The sequence below is a fragment of the Lagopus leucura genome, unplaced genomic scaffold, assembly GCF_019238085.1.
Source record: "Lagopus leucura isolate 7727_CA_CO unplaced genomic scaffold, USGS_WTPT01 Super-Scaffold_73, whole genome shotgun sequence".
Classification (NCBI taxonomy): domain Eukaryota; kingdom Metazoa; phylum Chordata; class Aves; order Galliformes; family Phasianidae; genus Lagopus; species Lagopus leucura.
This window is the reverse complement of record NW_024962252.1, coordinates 52,754,030-52,773,214: the sequence shown is the minus strand read 5'-3', so window position 1 is coordinate 52,773,214 and position 19,185 is coordinate 52,754,030. Positions and strand designations below refer to the sequence as shown.

At 41.2% G+C, this 19,185-nt stretch overlaps 1 protein-coding gene across 3 annotated transcripts in view; it reads left to right on the top strand.

The window, feature by feature from the left end:
- The window catches only part of ARID1B (AT-rich interaction domain 1B), a 316,305-nt gene that overhangs the window by 7,181 nt on the left and 289,939 nt on the right, over nt 1-19,185 (top strand). The window contains exon 1 of one of the 3 annotated variants that reach the window (XM_042895358.1): nt 1,378-1,459. The exons of the other annotated variants lie outside the window; for them this stretch is intronic. The gene's annotated coding sequence lies outside the window, so the exon portion shown is untranslated. Of the gene's footprint in view, nt 1-1,377; nt 1,460-19,185 lie in introns of those variants that run through there. 3 annotated transcript variants of the gene reach the window in all.

Below are 19,185 nucleotides of genomic sequence, written 5' to 3'. Positions count from 1 at the left end.
AGGGAAAAAAAAAAAAAAAAAAACCCACAAGAAAACAAACCTGGGGAAAACTCTCAATGTAAAACTACAGATAGGGTCTTGTAAACTACTGCTCCAAACTGTTACACAAAGAATTTTTTCCTTGAGAACTTTGTTTGGAATTTATTTTAGTTATCTGCTTACTCAGAAGCCATTCTGTGGCAGGTTATTGTTGAATGACATTGGGTTTTTTTTTTTGCCTGCGTTAGTTACAAAACCGTGTTGCTTATGCAAGGTTGTTGTATAGGGTTACTTGCCTGTTGAAGGCCATGTGGCCGAGTTGCACTGCTGCACTTGGGCTTAGGGCACTGAGGGCACCCTTGGCTGCCAGCACAGCCCTTTCATTTTGGGGTGCTGGCTCTACCCTGGGTAATGTTTGCCTTCCGTAATAGCTGGGAGTCAGTGTGCTGAAATGATCAGTGCCACGTGGGATAGTGAAGTGCCCAAACACTGCATGTGGGGCTGTGGGTGTCCCACTGCCTTCCTGATGTCTGGGTGGATCTGGGCAGCGCTTGGATGCGCCTGCTGGTGGGCGGGCACTGAGGCGTCAGCTCTGAGCATCTCCTTGGGGAGCAAACGGACAGGATTCATGGTTCTTACGTTTTATTCTTTTAAAGTTAAAAATGAAGATAAGGAGGTTTGTTTTGACAGCCTGAAAGACACAGGCTGCTTTATTTGCAGCCTTTGATTTAGACAGAATTTAAATTCTGTATTTATTTATTTCTTCTGTGTAGCAATTTGTGTTGTGAATATCTTGGACATTCTGTTTATGTGAAATACTGATGTTGATACCTTGCTTTCAGGTATCATTTACGGGAAAATAACTACCTTTGCGATATGTATATAAATTCACCATGCCGCAGTTACTTGAAATTTCTCTGTCAAGAAGGAGCTGCTCCCGCGCTGGGACTCTTGCAGGTGGCGGCGGGCACCGCTGACCAGAAGGCGCACCCGGACAAACGCGGGGGGCGGGGCGGGGCGCGGCGCTCTGCAGCGGGCGGGGGTGGGGACGAGAGTCGGCGCGGCCGCTGCGGTTCCGCTCGGTCCGCGCCCTTCGCCCCGCGGGTTGCGCTGCTCCGCCGCAGGAGATGAGGCCGCTCTGAGGAGCCGGGTATAAACGCGATATTTGTAGCGTCTGTAAAAGTTTCCCACGTGCTGCAAACTAGTCCGTTTGTGTCGCGTCACATGATCAAAATATTCCACCCTTTCCCCCCCCCCCCCCCTCCCCCGGCCGTTACCAGCAGCGTTCTATCGCTGCTCCACCATCGTGCTGCCGGGCGGCTCGCCAGGACGCGGGCACGGCTCCGAACCGCGCCGTTCCCCGGACGCGCTGCGGGACAGCGCTGCGCCCAGGTGCCTGCGGCAGGTGCTGCGGGCCGGAGAAGCTGCCCGTTGTCTGCGAGGGGCGCCGCTTCCATGCTTGCACTGTGCTTCTGTTACGGTGTGTATATTTTCTGCAGTCAGGAGCCTATCGTGTATTGCTTGCCGTCCCCCTCCCGGCGCAGAGGCAGTTTTCCTGCGAGGGAACCCTCAGAGCTGCTATTTCCGTGATAGCTCTGGAATTTTGACTTTCTGTGAAATGCTGTTTGTTGTTGTTGTTGAACATGTGGTATGCAAATACAGGGAAAGAGCAACTGCAAAGTATTTTGTTGTGGTTCTTTTAAGTATTAAAAACACATTTTGCTTTTCTAATAAACCCCATAACCAGACCTTTTAATGTTTTGATATAAATAGCAATTACACTAACTGAGATCCAACCACAAAGAGAAAGAAGACATTTAAAATCATTCAGAAGAAGAATTCCTGCCTTAATTGAGCTCTTCCTTTGATGAGGAGGGACTGATGGCACATCTGTAGCGAGCTCTCTGGTGTTTTTTAGCAGCGTCTCGCAAGTTCTCAACGTGTTGCTGTGCTCTCCAACATTTGAGTGGAAAAAAGCTATTTCACAGGTTAGGAAGGGCTCCGAGTGTGCTGCAGCCTGAGCTGTCAGGAGTTCTGTGTGCAAGGACCACTGACAGCCAGAGCTTCCTGAGGCCCTCTGCAAGGTTGAGGTTTAGATGCATGGGTTGGTTGGCTCATAGTTTGGGGATTGGGTTGTATGTGAGGGACTGCCTGCCCCATGGAAATCTTGCATTGCCCCCGTTCGTACATTCAGTTCTTCAGAGCTCATTTCTCGTAATGGAGGGGGGAAGGGCCACAGGAGGCTGTGGGCAGCAGCAGGGCCCTGGGTGCCTGTTCTTCCCTTTTGCTGAGGATGCCATGCTGCTTTATGTCAGCTGCACTATGGAGTACAGTTGCTCAGGGCTTTTCCTGCTTTGTGTTCTGCAAGGAGAGTGAAGTGTGTTTGTCAAGTACTTTCTTCTATCTCATTTCATTCCTTACCAAAGATTTCTTTTGTCCGAACGTTGTGATTGTTGTTGTTGTTCCTTTGTTTTGTTTGATACGCCTTTTAAAATGTAATGTTACCTTTGAATTCATCTTTCTCACTTTCTAACCCATTGGGGTGATGGAGAAGCCATCCCATTGGAAGTCTTCTCCCATTTTACGGTTGTGCGAGAGCAAGAAGTGTGAGCACACATCTCAGTAGAGATGGCTTTTGAGCCATCCTGATACCCATTGCCACCTGTGACTTGTGTTGCTTCTCTCTTCTCAAGGGGATCTCTCACAGAAGTTGTTAGGGGAAGGATGGCAGCAGGGAAGGTGTTGGCCAGGCAGTTCCCCATGTAGGCTGCTTTCCTTGAGGGTTATGTGGTGTTTGTGGAAAAAAACCAAACCCTAATAGGATTAGGAGGAATCAAACATCTGAAGGTTAGGGCGTAGAAAGAAGCAAGCTGCCGGTGATGTTTGCCTGTTATTCCCCCATGCCGTATTTTCTCAGGGGATGCAGCTCATTAAGATGGTGAATAAAGCTGTTCTTCTAGGAAGATACCTTAACAATTCAAATAGGAGCAGAGGCCAATTCCTCCTTGTGTGGTGATTTCTAAGTTCTGCTTTGCCCCTAAAGTACTGAGATATAAGTTCACAACACTTGTTTGTTAGAAAAATCTCAGGTTTGCCTGTGGTAGTTACTGCTCTTTTGACTTTGAAAAAGCTGAGCTTGACTCATCCTGTTTACTCCTGCTCTATGCTCTTGCTTTGGTTTGACTTTTTTCTTTGCTTTGGGTCAGTGCATTCTCTTGAAGTGATGGAGAAAGAAAGTAGATACTTTTCTGTTTAAGACTACAGCTGGTCATGGCATCGTAACAGAAGATCTAAACAATTCAGATTTCAGGTGGTGTATTTCCTTTTTAGAAGTCCTTGAACTCGCATGTTCTTGCTCTACTATAGCAAGTTGCCTCAGACAGGGTGCCAGGAGTAGGCAGAACTGTAATTATTCTTGAAAATAGAAGGGTTATGTCTAACTTTTTCGATGGTGGGAGACAATATACTGTTTGTTTGTTTGTTTTATTTTTCCCCTCCAAGTCCACATCTGATCTGGAGCGTTCAGTGGCATGATTTGCCTGTCGCTTTAGATTCATGCTTGGAAATAAGCAAGGAATTTTTCTTTTTAATAGAGTTCAATCTTTAGATACTTATCAGAAGATCCAGTGGATATTCCTCAAAAAGAAGGCTTTTTGTTCCTTTTGACTTTCAAGGATTAGGGGCTGAAAGTAAGAGCAAATAAGCAGATGAAAGACTGATGCACATAAGTGTATTGAACAAAGCAGGCATGTGCCTTTTGTGTGGATATCAAGCCAGAATTTTATTTTATTTTTTCTTTCCCCAAAGATGGTAATTGGAGAGCATATATTGACTGTAGTGGCTGAATGAGCATTCAGAATCTTTGAAAAAGCCAGCTTCGAAGGTTGGGACTCATCTGACTGTATGTGTTGCAGGCATTTATATCTGATCTTATTGTGAGGGCTTGCCTTGTCTTAGGTGCAGGGAAACAGTCATTTCTGGGTAAGAACTGTCTCATCTTAAAGCAGATGTGGCGTGCGGGTCTGATGAGTTGCACCTCTAATTTCCACCTTATCCCACTCACTGTAAAGAAAGTATTGAGCAGACAGGCTTAAGTGTTGGTGTTCAGCAGGTGAAATTAATTCCTTCTGCTGTTTGTAGTGTTTTCAAATCATACAGGCAAGTGAACCCAGCTTTCTGTTTGGAGTTCTGGACTAACCTTTCTCATCATCGTCCTGGTAAAACTAATGTTTTAATAGTAATTTCTTGCTAAGCTTGTTAAGATACATTTCTTCTTGTTCTTCTTATAATACCTGGTCAGGGTTTTTACTGTTGCTTTTCTTATGTTATGTTACATTTTTTCATGTAAGAACTGTCAGCGCTTCTTTTGAAGCGCATCTGTAGACAGGAGTCATACTGGCAGATTTGAAAACAGTAGAATGAATTTTCAGAGTAGTTGACCTGAACGCTTAGGGATGCTATTCCTGTGCACAGGTGCCAGCTTTGGAAAAAGGATCTTGTCAGGCAGGTGTTGCTTCATGATCCGTTGCAAAGCTCTGTGTGGTTGCAACTAGACGGCCCCTTCTTTGCAGGCGCTGCCCACATTGGTGCTCCTGCTCTCCAGCCCTTCCAACAGAGCTCCATTTTTAAGAGATCTTTCTGATAAAGAGACAATTTGTTTGTTTTAAACTTGAGTTTTTTGAGCTCTGTATACTCTGAAAAGTTGAATATTTTTCAAAAGAGGCTTTTACAGTTTGAAGTTCAACTGATGGCACACTTTTTTTAGATGTACTTTCTTCCTTCCCCCATGAATGAGGGTAGGAGGAAGCATGGCCTCCTCAGGGTTGGCTGAAATGCTTTAACTTCTACAGCAAGGAAGGTGAGAATGGAATTGTCAAAAGAATGGGACTAAATTACTGAAACACTGACTGTTTAAAGTAGCTTCAGTGTGCTATAAAAGGCATGATTCTTAACAGTTAAATGTATAAACAGCACCACGTTCTCTCCTTGAACCTGATTTCTCACCACTCGCTTTCTGTTATGGGAGCCTGAATCAGTATGGGAGAGATCACAGCCATTCTCAAAGTGTTAGTTTACGATGCCTCTGCCAGAAGAATAATCTGTCACCATATAGGATAGTAGAGAGAGAGGCACTTACAGGGAAGATTAATTGAAGTAATTCATCACTTTAAAATGAAGAAGGTTCATCACACAAAAATAAAAGCTAAGTATTTCATGTGCCTCTATTGGAATTTGATAACCATTTGTTTTGCTACGAAATCTATGTGAACTGGGCACCTAACGCTTGTCTACAGAAGGAAATTTACCAGTACAACTACATGCTATAATTATATGCTATAATTATACCAGTATAACTCCCTATGGAGACCCTCTTACTCCAGAATAAGAGTTTTTGTGGTTTATCTCATTCTGCTTCCAAAGCACGTAGGCTTCAGTGGAGAAGGGTACTCTTACACCGAAGTAAGTTTCCACTCTGAGTTAGTTATATTGGTATAATTATGCATTTTCTTCCTTCAGTGTAGACAAGCCCCTAGTGTCTTTTCAGCTTTGAACTTTAGTTAAGAATTTCTTGGTCATGATAAGTGTCTAAGCATTTACTTAGTACATTTTTGTGATGGAGCTTGGGTTTTTAACCAATTACTTAGGCCAATTAACAGGTTCCTGGGTCGTGGATAACAATAGGATATAAAAAGGGATCAAAATTCATGTTCCTTGCTGCTTGGATATATCTGCAGTATTTCCCCTTCTGTGGTTTTACAGGTACTTGGCGTACAGCACAACAGGTGGAGTTGTCTGTGGCTGAATAATGAGTTCTGCGTTGGACACTTTTTGTCTCCTGTTCCTCATTATTCCTTGAGCTCTGTTGTGCTGCGCCTCTAATTGCGTGCATCTCTGTGGATCTCTGAAAGTGGCTTCCTTGATGAAGTTGAAAAAAACGCTCCCAAAAATGTTAATTGTTTGGAGAATTAGTGAAATTTACTGATCTTCACACAAGGCAGACAGGACCATAATTGATGTGCTAGGCACAAGCTGTGCAAGGACCCCTCAAACTGGATGCAGAGGGAAGGCAGGGTGTAGATACTCTTCTGGGTGTGATGCGCTCCAAGGAAGGGTGGAGATGTGCAGATGTCTGATGGGGTTGGTCTCTCTCTAGAATCGGGTACCTAGAGCTGGGCATTGATGTGGATACCGCTTTGACATTAGCTGGGTGCTTTGGCTCTCTTCTGCCAGTGTCTTCATTACTGCCTCGAACACACCTCACTCATCTTCATCTGCACGCCTCCCTCAGAGTAGAATAATGAACTCTTCTTATTTAAGCAGTTTCTGCAAACAGCAACATCAGTGTTTTAGAAGTGTCTTTTTAATCTTTTTTACTTCTTATGAAATAACTAGTTTGAAAACATACTTTTTTTTCATCCCCTTAACTTTCTTTTATCAATATTTCTAGTATGCTGGTAGCGTTATAAATTCCATGTTGTCTCATTATGCCAGAAGTTGAAGTTTATGACTTCAAATGAAAAGCAAATTGCAGGAGCAGGAGAAGCCTTAAAATAAAGATGATGTAATAATCACCAAATCATAGAATAGCATGACTGGAAGGGACATCAAGAGGTCATTTAATCCATCCCTCTGCTCTGAGGCAGAATGAGGCAGACATAAACCGCTCATGACAGATGTTGCTGTATCCTGTTGTCATGTAGTAGTAAAACACTGATCAAAAAGGAATGCTGAAAATTATTTATACGTATGCTTTTACCCCCTCGAAGCTCAGTGTGAGATGAACTTGCCATAGAATTAGTGTGAGAGGATATGGAGATTCATGCAGGATTATTTTAAGTATACGAGTTGTTTTTCTGGTTTTTGGAAACAATTCTTTCTGTCAGAATAGTCTAATTATGTTTGTGTCGTGTTGAATGTAATACCCATTTCTAAAAATAAGCAGCGCTCTGCTTTTCAGGTGTATTTCTTGCTGAAATTGCTCTTGTTCTGTGTTGGCTCTAACTGATGTCTCATCTTCTTGGGCACTAGGAGATTTACTTTAAAAATGCGTAACATTTTCTTTTCATATTTGACAGTACTTCTGGTGTATAATTAGTTTTGGTTTTCCTTCTTTATTCATTTTCTTGTGTGAAAGAGATGAGCAAAAAAGCCCCAACAACTCAGGGTAGGAGTGTAATGGAAGAAGAGCAAGTGCTGGGCTTAGCTAGAATGCCAGGTTAGATATGAAGTGGATAATGTGGCTTTAAGAAACAATTTTTTTTTTCCTTGAAGAAAAAATAGAACGTACGTTTCAGGATTTTACACATGGTATCTGTATCCCTTTAATCCCAAATTGAAGTTTGCAAATGAGTGTCAGATGAATAATATCTTTCTAAATTGAACAATACGTAAAATTGGAATTGCAGATACCCTGTTGATAAAATGAGTCTTCGGGCTTGTTTGCTCTGTGTTTCCTTCCAGTTATATCGGCTGAGAAACATCTGTCTCTGCTGCTAAATGACCTGCTCTGACTAGGCCAAGTGGTTCTGACAGGATGAGCCATCTCCAGCCCTCATCAGCTGCAGGAGGAGATGGCTGTACGTTGCAGCCTTGGAGAAGGGAGAAAGATTAGATGTAAATGCACTCAAATTGCCGTTTCCCTCAGAAATTGCTTACTCAGACACACAGGAGAGATTCCCTGCACGTGTGCTGCCTCGGTGTTTTGAAAGCAGTCATTTCTTTATGTTTAATTTGGTTGTTGATTGCTAACTTCATTTGGGATTTGGTAATTTTTAAGAGGCTGCGAATACATTATGTTGGGTTGTGGCCGAACGGGACTCATTAGCTCTGGGTATCCTCTCTGGCAAGAAAAGGACTTTCTCTGAAGTGCCAATAGGAAATCTGCATTGGTATTTTCACACTATGGCTGCTGTGGGCTCTCGTAAAGACTGGGAAATAAGAGATGGGCATAGAGGTGGACAGAAGCCAAGAGTTTTCAGGCAGACAAAATCTGTAAATAATGGTTTCTACTGTGGGACAGAGAAGGAAATCCTATCAATATGGCTTATTCAGATTTCCTTTTAAGGTGTTTTTTTTTTAATGACAAATACTGGCAAACTGGATCAGCTGTTCTGTTTTTACACTTCTCAAAGCATATATGACTTGCATGTTGATTTCTCATGTAATGTGGTGTGATATTAAAAATGGATTATGTTTTTGGAAAATACATCATTTTTGTACGTACGTGAATTTTTTTGATTGTAGGTACACTAAAACCACATTTAATTTGGATCATCTGGGATGACTTACTGCAGAGTTGTTCATATCTGTGATGAGTTCCACTTCCCTGTTTCTACTCTTATCCATATGTATGTGCTGTATGTATGTGCTCCCTTGTGCTGAGGTGCTCTAAATGATTTCGTAGTCTGCTCGTGGTTATGAAGGAATCATCTGTCCCTTCTGGAGAGATGGCAGAAAGCACTGAGGACCTGAGCAGCCTGTGAAGTCACCAGGGTTAAAGGAGAGTGGTCTCTTTTAAACCCAGCTCAGAATTTTTTCCAAAGTAAGCCACAGGGAACTTTGTGTTAATATGCAAATAAGTTTTTGGAGGTCTTTTCTGTACAGTTCTCTGGAAGTGCTTCTCAAACCTCTGAGAATTTTTTTTAAGTTCAGAACCTGTGAGTTTTGGAGCTGGTAATCTTTTAAACCAGCAAAGCTTTATTTATTTTTTTTTCAAGTTATTTATTTTGCTTACAGAGTATGTTTCAACAAATACATCTACATTGATCTAAAGATCTGTATTGTTGTTTTTTGTTTTGTTTTGTTTTTTCTTCCCCTTGAGGAATTCAAAGTTTGAGTCTGTGAACAGAATGTCTGCATTTGTGACTTGCTGTGTGCATCTTGGTAGGGCTGCCACACGGTGAGGTGTGCTCCTCTTTCTGTTCAGATTTACAGTGCTGCACGCAGTTCTCCCACCACCACCTTTAAAGGGAAATTTATAACTCCTGTAATATCTGTCCTTTTAATTCTAAAATCCAGATGAAGCATAATCCCAGGAGTGCCGTTTCCCTGTTGCGATGTAATCTTTTTCAGATGATACATGATTTACTCAGGAACAAATTAGCAGCTATGCATGTCTAAAGAAAGCAATTTAATAAACAAGATTTTTGTAAGACCTAATCAGAATTGTAAAATGATACTTGGGAATCAGTTACATTATACAAAAGAGCTGGTGTGAATTCATGGTTTCCAATCACATTGTTCTCTCAAGTAGTACAGAGGCTTTGACCTTCATTCTGCTGTTTCGTCTGATTTATTACTTAACTATTAAATGTTTTCAATCAATGATGAAAACTTCCGCTCATAACTGTGGTTTGTTCTGGTGATTGATTTTTTTTTTTTTTTTTTTTTTTTTGTAAGCTACTGAAAAGAGCTATTTCCTTTCCTAATGATTTAAATCACCTGCTGCTGTTGAATGTGTTTGTTCTGCTTCTTCACAGAAAGTTAGTTCCGTGCTCCTGACAGTGCCTGTGTTGATGAGGACGATCATTATAAATGCAAAATAGTCCCAGGCAGAACTGAGCAGAATGGCATTGCTGCAGCTCCACAGTTAGGGTGCCGGGCCCCAGGCTTGCTGCCTCTCTCTGGCTGACCCTTGGACTGAGCTGCTGGCATGTTTCTGCCTAGGACGGGGATTTTGTGGCATTCCACCAGTGTGATACAGATCCATTGTGGCACAAAAGATATTTTAAAAAACAGAACCGGTTAGTTTCCAGATAATTATTAATGTTTTGTGCTATTTACAACAAGTTTTTCCAGTCTCTGCAGGAAGCAGTTTTAACATAGAAAATATGTTACAGGAGCAACAGTTTCTTGGCAGTTGGAGAAGTGACAGGGCTTCTGTTATAGATCCGAATTTGCCTTCTAATTATCCCCATCCTAAATATATCCTTCAAGAATTTTGTGTGTATTGGCTCTGGCTAGGGGCTTTCCCCTGATTTCTTACTTAATTAAAACAATTTCTTACATAACGGAGGGAAAAAAAAAAAGCCTTGAAAAGAGGAAAAGCTGGTTTAATATTTAAGCTACCTGCTAAGAGGCTAGAAACAAGTGAATACATGAAGCCAATGCTTTACACTTCTTTTTAACATCCCAGTCTGTCAATGCAAGCTGGGCAGCTGATTTTTCTTTTTCTGATCTTCTCTTCCTGGTGTGTCAGAGGAATGTAACTCTTTGGTAACCATTTCTCAGTGGGGGCAGAACTTTCTGAACTTCCTCCAGCTGCAATCTTACCTTACTGTTGTGAAAAAGGAGCGCAACTTACTGCTGTGTTTGCCTGGTAGAGTTTTCCTTTCTGTTATCCTGTGATGCCTCTTTATCTCAATATCCTTTCTATTTTGCAAATTTGATAGTGTTTTTGTTTGTTCTTTTTTTTTTCTTTCTGATTTCATTCATCATGTACTCAGAGACCTGCAAAAAGAGATGGGAATTGCATCATTCTGTTTGTATCAAAGCAACCTGCACTGTGTGCGTGGCAGGGCACTGCATAGAGCTGTGCCAGGTGATCTTTGCCAGCAGTCAGGGATAAGAGTAGGAGCTTGGGGGTGTGGGTTGTGTTTTCTGGAATATCCCCTAGATTCCAGTGTTATCTAGTCTGTCAGTTATCCTGGTGAAGTCCATTGCAAAAGCCAACAGTATGTACAATTCATTTTGGAAGAGCTGTCATTTGCTTTTTTCTAATACTGTAGTCTCAGAGCATGGCTTTCTTATATTTTACATTTGTTTCATTGAGGAATACTTGAAGCAGTCTAATACATATGGTTGAATCTGAGAAGTCGAGGAGCTTATTTTTGGAGTTACCTCCGAAATGGCTTTGTCTCTCAAAGGCATTAATAGCGTTCTAGCTGAAGCTTAAACTTTGTTTAATACAAGTAGAGACCTTTTTCCTTTTGGAGGTACTTTTCCGAAAGTCTGGAGCATGTTATTAGAGCCCATGGTGTGATTTCTCCTTTTAAAGCCTTTCAGAGGTATTTTTCTCCCATAGCCTACCCATTCCTGACTCCTAAGCCTGTTTCTTGTTGACGATAAGTGACATCAGCCTCCTCAAAATCTTAAAAATCTTCACATCTTGTTCCTTGTTCAGAGCGCATATAGTACTTGCTATAACTAGAGTGCAAACCCAGTCACAGAAAGGTGAAGTTGTGCCTGTGTTTGCATAGCAGGTCAGCTGCTGAGCCAGGAATAGCAGCCCAGTCTCATGACTCAGTGCCCCAGCCGCTGGCCCGTACAGCCGCCCTGCAGCAGCAGCCTTCTCCAGGAATGCGGCCCTATGGGCGAAGAGGCGGCTGTGGTGAGGGCAGGAGCTGTGCTTCCAGATCCTGCGGGGCTTCAGGCCTCCTGCATGAACTAAAATACTGAGGAAGGGAAAAAAAACATAACGAAACACTGTACTGGAGGCCCTAGATAAGAAGCTCTGTGAAGGTATGGTTTGTTTTGCTCCGTTCAGAAGCACAACATCTAGCTGAAAATAACTTTCCAGAAGGCTGTGGATGGGGAAGAAGTTCCATACGTTTCAAAGTCAAACTCTGTTCCATAAACAACCTTGGAGTGGCATGTGATTAAATCTTGTGTATATTCAACAACAAACTCATTTTATGCAACCACTGATAAAATTGAATTAAATGGACGTGCTTCTAAGAAAAGAGGCTGAATAGCTGAGTGCTGCATTATTCAATGAATGGAAAACGAGGAGGCTGTCTGAAACTCATAGGAAATGGTTTTAACATTCTATCAGGCTAGAGAGCAATTCGGTGAAATCACTGTATTTGTTTTCTCCCCCCCCACCTCCCCGCCCTCAATTTTTAAATAGCAGTGCTCTTCATACTGTCAGAATTCTGTGTTGTGACACCCCTACTCAAAAGTTATGACAGCAGTGTAATGACAGCTACTGCCTCTTGAGAATCAATCAGGCAATTAATTTTGTAAATGAAATGCTGATTATACAAAGCTTCACATGAGAGGCCCAGTGATTAAAATCAATTTAACAAATTGTTTCAGGTGGGACTTGATTAATAATTTGCCATAAATGCTGAGGATATATGACCAGCATACCTTTTTTGTGTGTGTGCTAATGTAGAACTATATATAATGCTCAGAACAGTAAAAACAACCTGTGCCTACCTGCAGTAAGTACTTCTGCCTTCTGACCTACTTGTTACGGGCTGCACGTTTTTGGGAGTCCACTGTTTCCCCCAGTGTTGGTAATGTCACTTTCTCAGCTAGTGCTCACCCCAGCAATTAGATGCATCTAACCTGTAATTATTATTTTTATTGAAAAGACCAAGTAACTGAGAAAGTCTATTCAAATCCATTTGAATATTTATTAGGCATAGGAAGATTTTTTCCTTAAAATCTGAAGTTGATGTGGATTTATTTTGTTTTTTATTTTTCGTCACTTACTGGACTTTGCTTTTTCCCCTCCTACTTCAGGACATCTCTGCAGGGAGCCTTCCATTCGAGGCTGCTTGCTGTTCCTTGCCTGACAGACACTATTTTTAGTACATCCTTTTCTGTCCATCTAACCCTGTGTTTGTGTAAGAGCTGTACAAAGTAGGTAAGGGAATTTTTTTTTTTTTTTTGAGTTCCAGATGGCAGCCGTGCACAGAGAGTGAAGGTGTTTACTTGTCTAGGAAGCTGAGAACCTCATTGCCAGACAAAATAGAAGTAACTGGTATTCTGGGTGGAGTTCTGCTTTTTTTAACCTACAATTTTCTGGGTTTATGAATGGATTTCCTCTTCCCTGTTGAGCTGCAACATTGGCTGCTGAGGAGGCCTTAGGGCTGTGATGCCTTCTCTGATGAATCTAGCCTGAAAACTTCAAGATACCATTTCTCCTGGCTATCTGCCTTGCTCTCCTGCCAAGGGTTGCAATTTCAGTAGTAGAAATGTTAGAATGAGTAGTAGAAATGTTAGCAGTTAGTACCCGTGTCTCACGCACAAAGCTGTGCCAAAGCTGTTGATTTGGTGCAAACCCACCCTGTGATGCTGATTTTCAATTCAGATGCTGGACTGTGAATGGAAGTGGCTAACACCTGGCTGTGATCTGGCAGCAGATGGGACAGGCAGTTGGAAGTCATGGCGTGTTGGGTGGTTGCAGATGGCTTCTCTGAAAGACATCTGTGAAGCCTCATAAGTTCTGCTGCAGTAGAAATTACCAATATGTTGTTATAGAGTGCTTTTACAGCAGGAAATGAGAACTTCTGCATGCCTAAAGGAAGGTGGTCTCCATTTAGGAACATTCAAGGGGATGGGATGGGGGTGGGGAGGTGGGAAAATAGTTCCCAAATCCTTTTGGAAGAAGTTTGGAATTGGGAAAGTAGGTTATAGAAGAGGATGAGGCTGTGGGTGTGGTGGTGAAGGATGATGCGTCTTGAGTTGACCTGTATGTCAGCAGTTGGCAATGGCAAAAATGAGTTGAAGGGCAGCACTACTGAGTTGTATAACCATGTGAACTTGTCAGTGACATGGGATTGTTTTGGTCTTCAGGTGTGATAAATGTGTATAATGGCTTTCTGATGTTGTCTTAACCTTTTTTTGCACTCATAGTGGCAACATGAAGAGATTACTTGTGCGTTGTTCATTAAAAACAGATTTATTTGCCTTGTTTTTGTTCTTTCAGTCGTTGTTTTAGGTTTATCTGTCCACAAAACAATAACCAGAGGATGGTTGTCTCTTTGACCTTTCATTTTTTAAGCTAAGGGGAGCCAGGAGGAAAACTGGGTAGTAAGCGTACATATGTCCTTCTTCCTGGTCACGCAGAGACGCTTGTGTGTATTAATTTTTTTGTGAAAGTTCTAGTGGAGAAGTAGCTGATTTTTGGTGGGGCACAGCTTTGGTTTTCTCCTTTACCTCTTTTTAATTATATACTTTCTGTTCTCAGTGGAAATTCTTTCTGTTGTCTCCTTGCATCTGAAATAATATACAGCACCTTCGAGACAATGGCAAAATTTCTGTTAAATCTCCGCTAGTAAATGCTTCTTCATTCACTGGATTTTCCTTGTTCCTTGCTGTATTTGTGCAACTGACTTCTTCTGAAGTTTTTCTGAATCACAGGTAGTACGTTTCCTGTTTGAAAAAGAAACAGGAAGCGTATTTGCCAGTCACCTCTCAGATTTTAATGCTAACATAAGGAAGATTTTAATAGTGTGCATACATCTTGTTGTTTGCATCTTTTTTTAAAAATAGTTACTTGAAATATGTAGCAAGAGTTGTGTTTTGATACTCATGCTTTTGCTGTGTAAAAATGTTGGCTGAGGAGCCCTTGTACGTGTTCATACAAACGATGGCATTATCTAGGAATGGATTATCTTTTCCCCAGTTGCGACCTCATGCCAGCTGTGTCATTGTGTTATGGTGAATACTCGTGATTATCTCTAGCGATAAATTTGTAACTTGGTACCTGACCTGGAGCTGCGAACTCCATGCCCGTCTTTCTTGGAATGTTGGTAGCTGATTGTCAGCTGTCTTTATTGTGAGGTCTCAAAGCTTCAGTATTTAAAAAAAAAAAAAAAAAAAAAAAAAAAAAAAAAAAAAGCTTCTTTATTATTTCTTTATTTTGTAATGCAGAGACAGAAGCTTTGGCTGTAGATCAATGAATAAACAAAGAGTTATTGTATTCAGTAGCCCTAGGAGTTTGAGGGCAAGCTTATTTGAGAGTGTTGAGTTCACGTCAGACACGAATGAAGTAGCACTAGTTGTTGGGATGCGGTGTGGCTTATAGGTGCTTTATGTTACCGCATGTGCTGCTGTCAGCCAAACTGGTGCTTCTTTCACTTATTTTATTTGTTTAAACAAAAAATAAAGCACACCTTCTTTCTGCAGAGTAGTTGTAGCTCGTGTGAATACTCTTGTCTCGCAGTGAATTGCTGTATCTTCTGAATGTGACCTTTGTAATGTCTCCTGCTCTTCCCTGCCCTAAGACTTCACTGGCGGGGTTCTTTGTGACATCTTTAAATAATTAAGTTCTATTCTGGGACTGTGACCAATGTTGTTCATATTTGTAAATGTCTTTCAAATAAAAACTGTGGCATTAGAAGTGAAACACACAGTGGTGACTAAGTGGTATATTTAATGCATAATGTTAAAGAAAGAGCCAATGTATCTTGATCAGCCAGCTGCTGAAGTTACTCTAGTATGCACTGTACTTTAGAGCTGAGATGAGATATCCAGGAAAACACTGGTTAAATGGCAAAGAGAACAGTAACTTTTTCTCTTACTGTAGAAGAGGTAAAACTGAATCCCCAGATACTTTGTGGAGAAGGAGATTTATTTGATATGTTTTGCCTAGGAGGTGAGTGGAAGTGGTGGTAATACTGAGTTTACAACTGTAGATACTAATTTTTCCACTTGTGCTTACAGCAGTGATGCGGAGTTGATGCTTTCCTTTGTGCAAAACACTGAAGGAAGGAACATGTAACAGAAAAGGTTTGTTGGTTACTATCTGTAGGCAGTGTAAGCTTTTCTTCTTGTCTTAATGGTGGCACTATCAATCCGAAGAGTAGGAATGAAACCTTGGCCCTGTTGAAATCATTAGCAAAGCTTCTTTTCAGTGTTTTAATGTGCTCACAAGGCGCACAATGGGCAAGGTCTTTTATGAAGCACTCTGTTTTCACAAAGCCTGGTAGTACGTGTGCAAATGAATCCGATAGTGATATAAGATAGGCACTGCAATAAAGAAGGTGCGAATTGTATTACTGCAGACCGAAGCAAAGAGCAAAACTGAGGTATTTTGAGGAACTACAGATCTGTGCAAAGTTTAAATGAAATGCAGCAAGTTGAAAAGGAGGTGCAGAGTCAGAATGAAAATGCCAAGTCTGCTCAGGCTTATGTGGCAGAATATGGCAGTAGGAATTAGGGTGAGCAAACTAAATTGGCCTCAAGTTAGTGTCAGGGAAATAGATGGATACTGATAGTTGCAATGAAACTAAAATAATTATATTAAATGCTATATTTTAGTTCTATTTACTTATCAGTTTTAAGTAAATGCGTAGAAGGTGTGGAAAAAATAAACAACATCCATTCAGGATAATGTAAGTCCACTGGGATGTAGGAAAATTCACTGACTGTCAGCAGCAGTCGTTTCGAAAAGAGTTTGTGTGCAGGTGTGGGGTGGTTGGTTGTTGATCCCTAGAACCTGCAGATTGACACTTTCATCGTGATTCTGTTGCCCTAAAGTTGTCTTTGAAAACTTTCAAAACTAATGCGAAAAAGAAAATATTCAAACTTAACAAATGTTAAAGGAACCTTCGTGTAGGAAGATGTAAGATGTATTTCTGAAATAAGATCTTCAACTTTTCAAAACATTGTGAGTGAGAAAAACTCCTTCTCTAAAGAAGAAACTTTAAAAGAATGCTGAAGCTGAAAACTGTGCACATGATAAAGTTAGAAAAAGTTATAATTAAATTTCTAACTCCACTGTACAGTACACTCGATACTCAGCACCGTTTCTTTTGTTAAGCGTATGGCTCCAGGTCTTTCTTACCATACAATGTTCTGAAGACAAAATCTGCTCTTTATTGAGAGAGTTTTGTATGGTATTGATCACTGTCATATTAAATTTTAAAATCACCTCTCTAGTGAAGATGTAATGATTTTATTTTTTTTCCCCACTTTTGCAGTTAGGAAACTGAGGCATTACAGTAGGAAGTTTGAGTAGCTTGTCTGTGATCTGTCTGTGATGGCTGTAGGTCCAATTTTCTGCAACGCATAACTTCTCAAAAGGTCTCCAAATCATATCTCATCAAGTTCAAAAGTAGTTCAGTTGGTAAATAGGAAGCATTTCTACATGTAAAATCCTATGATTTCAAGACAGGGAATGAGGGATGCCTTAAACTGATATATGTTGAAAATTCATTGTTTTAGCAAGTTTATTCAGCTTTAAGTAAAAACCATGGTAGATGGAGGGTAGGATGCCTCCTTCATAGGGACCAGCCAGAACAAAGGGTGACTTATGTCTTCATTGGGTTACATGTTGCAGTTCTCTGATGCTAGAAGATTCCTGGGATTTTGCTTACACTTAGGTTTCATTTCAGGCTATGGTTTTTTGTGTGGTATTTCCAATAGTGTGTTCCCCACCTGTGGGAGAGGCCTCCTGTCTATACCTGAGCGTGCTCAAGTGTACACAGCGCTCAGTTGGTCTTAGTATCTCCTTTATGACCGTCTGCCTCCTCATGCTTCTCAGGACAAGAAATCAAGATGGCTAAGATGGACCATCCTTCTCTTCCATGGCTTTGAATACTTAATACCAGAGTCTTACTTCTCCACCTAATGATGATCCAGAGGACTTTATTGTACTATTTCTTACCATTTCCCCGAGGCTATGAAGGGAGCAAGCAGCATTAACACCAAGGGCAGGTATCTCTGGCTTGTCCTGCCCTTTGATTCTGGTGTATCACTGGCAGGGTCCAGTGTAAGCTCTGAGTATGCCCAGGTCCCTCTTCACCCGTGCCGTTGTTACTTGCGTCTGGTGATCACAGCATGGCATAGGTCACCTGTAGGCCCCAGTGACTGGAGCTCTTTCTCAGTCTTTATCTCACCAGAGGGAGGGAGAGTAGGGTCTCCAGGGTAGGACAGGGAGAAGTGAGAGCTAAAGGGAGACAGTGGGCTGGGGAGAGGAAAGGAGAGAAGGATGGAATGTCAGGGAAGCTCACTCCCAAACCACCTAATGAACAAGCAGAAAACCTCCACTGCTTGGAGGTCACTGGTTCCAGTGGATGAAGACTATTTAGCCTGTATCAATTTAACCTCCTGACCTTTTTTTCTCCTCTTCCTTCTACCTCTTCTGCCCCAGTTCTGTCTCCACTGCTTTTTTTAACCTGTTGTCCTTTCTTTGTCTGGTAAATTTCAGGCCACCTCTTTACACCTCATAACTCCTTTGATCCGGTCTCGCTGTGCTCTGCAGCTTGCACTCTCTGTTTTTCCTCCACTCCTAGGAAGCCATGAAGTTCAGGGATTCTTAGGGCTACATGTCTTGTATTTCTCTGAAATCCATTGTCACTCTGGCAAATTAAAATCCTCCACCCCAAAGCATGGTATTCAAGCAGTATTTTTAAGTATTTTATGTAAGAACATAAATGATGTATTCTTCTGTGACCTCATTCTAAGACATAGCTGAACTGCTTCAGTTGAATTTTCCAGAGAATTTCAGCCTCAGGCATACATATGGCCTGGAAAATTTCAGCCTAAATGCTTGAAGTTTGGCAAGGTTTATATGCACCTGAAAATAGTCTTCCTAATGGAAAGTATCAAACTGTTTTAGATGTAATTATCCACATTGTTTTGTAGTTCTATTTAAGTATTGGATGGGGAGCAGAAAATATTACGCTCAAAATTAATGAGAATTTGAGTAAATGTTGTTATAGGAAGTGAGACCAAGAAACAGTGCTCTGGATCAGAAGATGGTGCAATAAGCAGTGCTGTTAGGCTTCATGAGCATCTCATGAAGGAAACCCAAAACTTTCATTAAGCGAGGATTTATATTTGAGGAGAGGAATACAACAGGTGGTATGCAAGAATGAACATTAAAACACAGAAATAAACACAGAGAAAGTATCTTGGCCTGCAGAAAGGGAATTTAACTTGTCCCCTGTGAGCCTATAATAAGGCATCTCTGGTTCATCTTCTGAGCCCTTACATGGGTCTGTTTTCAGTTAAGAGTGTGATGACAGTGCTTGATGGTTGAAGAAAAACTGAGTGTGTTGCTAGGGATCAGGTGGCCTAACGTGGTTTGGGAACCATCGATTTTTAAAAGTGTGAAATATAAATAGTAAATTACCCAGGGATGTTTAGTGGTGAAAAAATAGAAACTTCAAATCCGGCCACGAAAAAAGCCAAATAATAAAGAGAAAATTGCTGAGTAATAGTTAGCCAAAATTAGAATTGAATGTGCAGTTTGCTGTGGTGGCAAAAAAAAAAAAAAATAAAAAAAAAAGAGAAAAAAAAAAAGAAGGGAAAAAGGGCAGCCCACTGAAATGAATGGAGCTGTCATATGAGAATGAGGTTATGGTTTCCACCAACGCATTGACTGCATTTGGAAAACTGTGCTCTTTTTGGTCACATTGCTCACAAATAGGTATTGGTAGAGATGGGGGAAACGGATGGAAAAAATAAGAAGCTTTGAGTTCTTCACTTTCAAGGAAGAAATAGTAAGAACAGCATATTGTTTGTTGA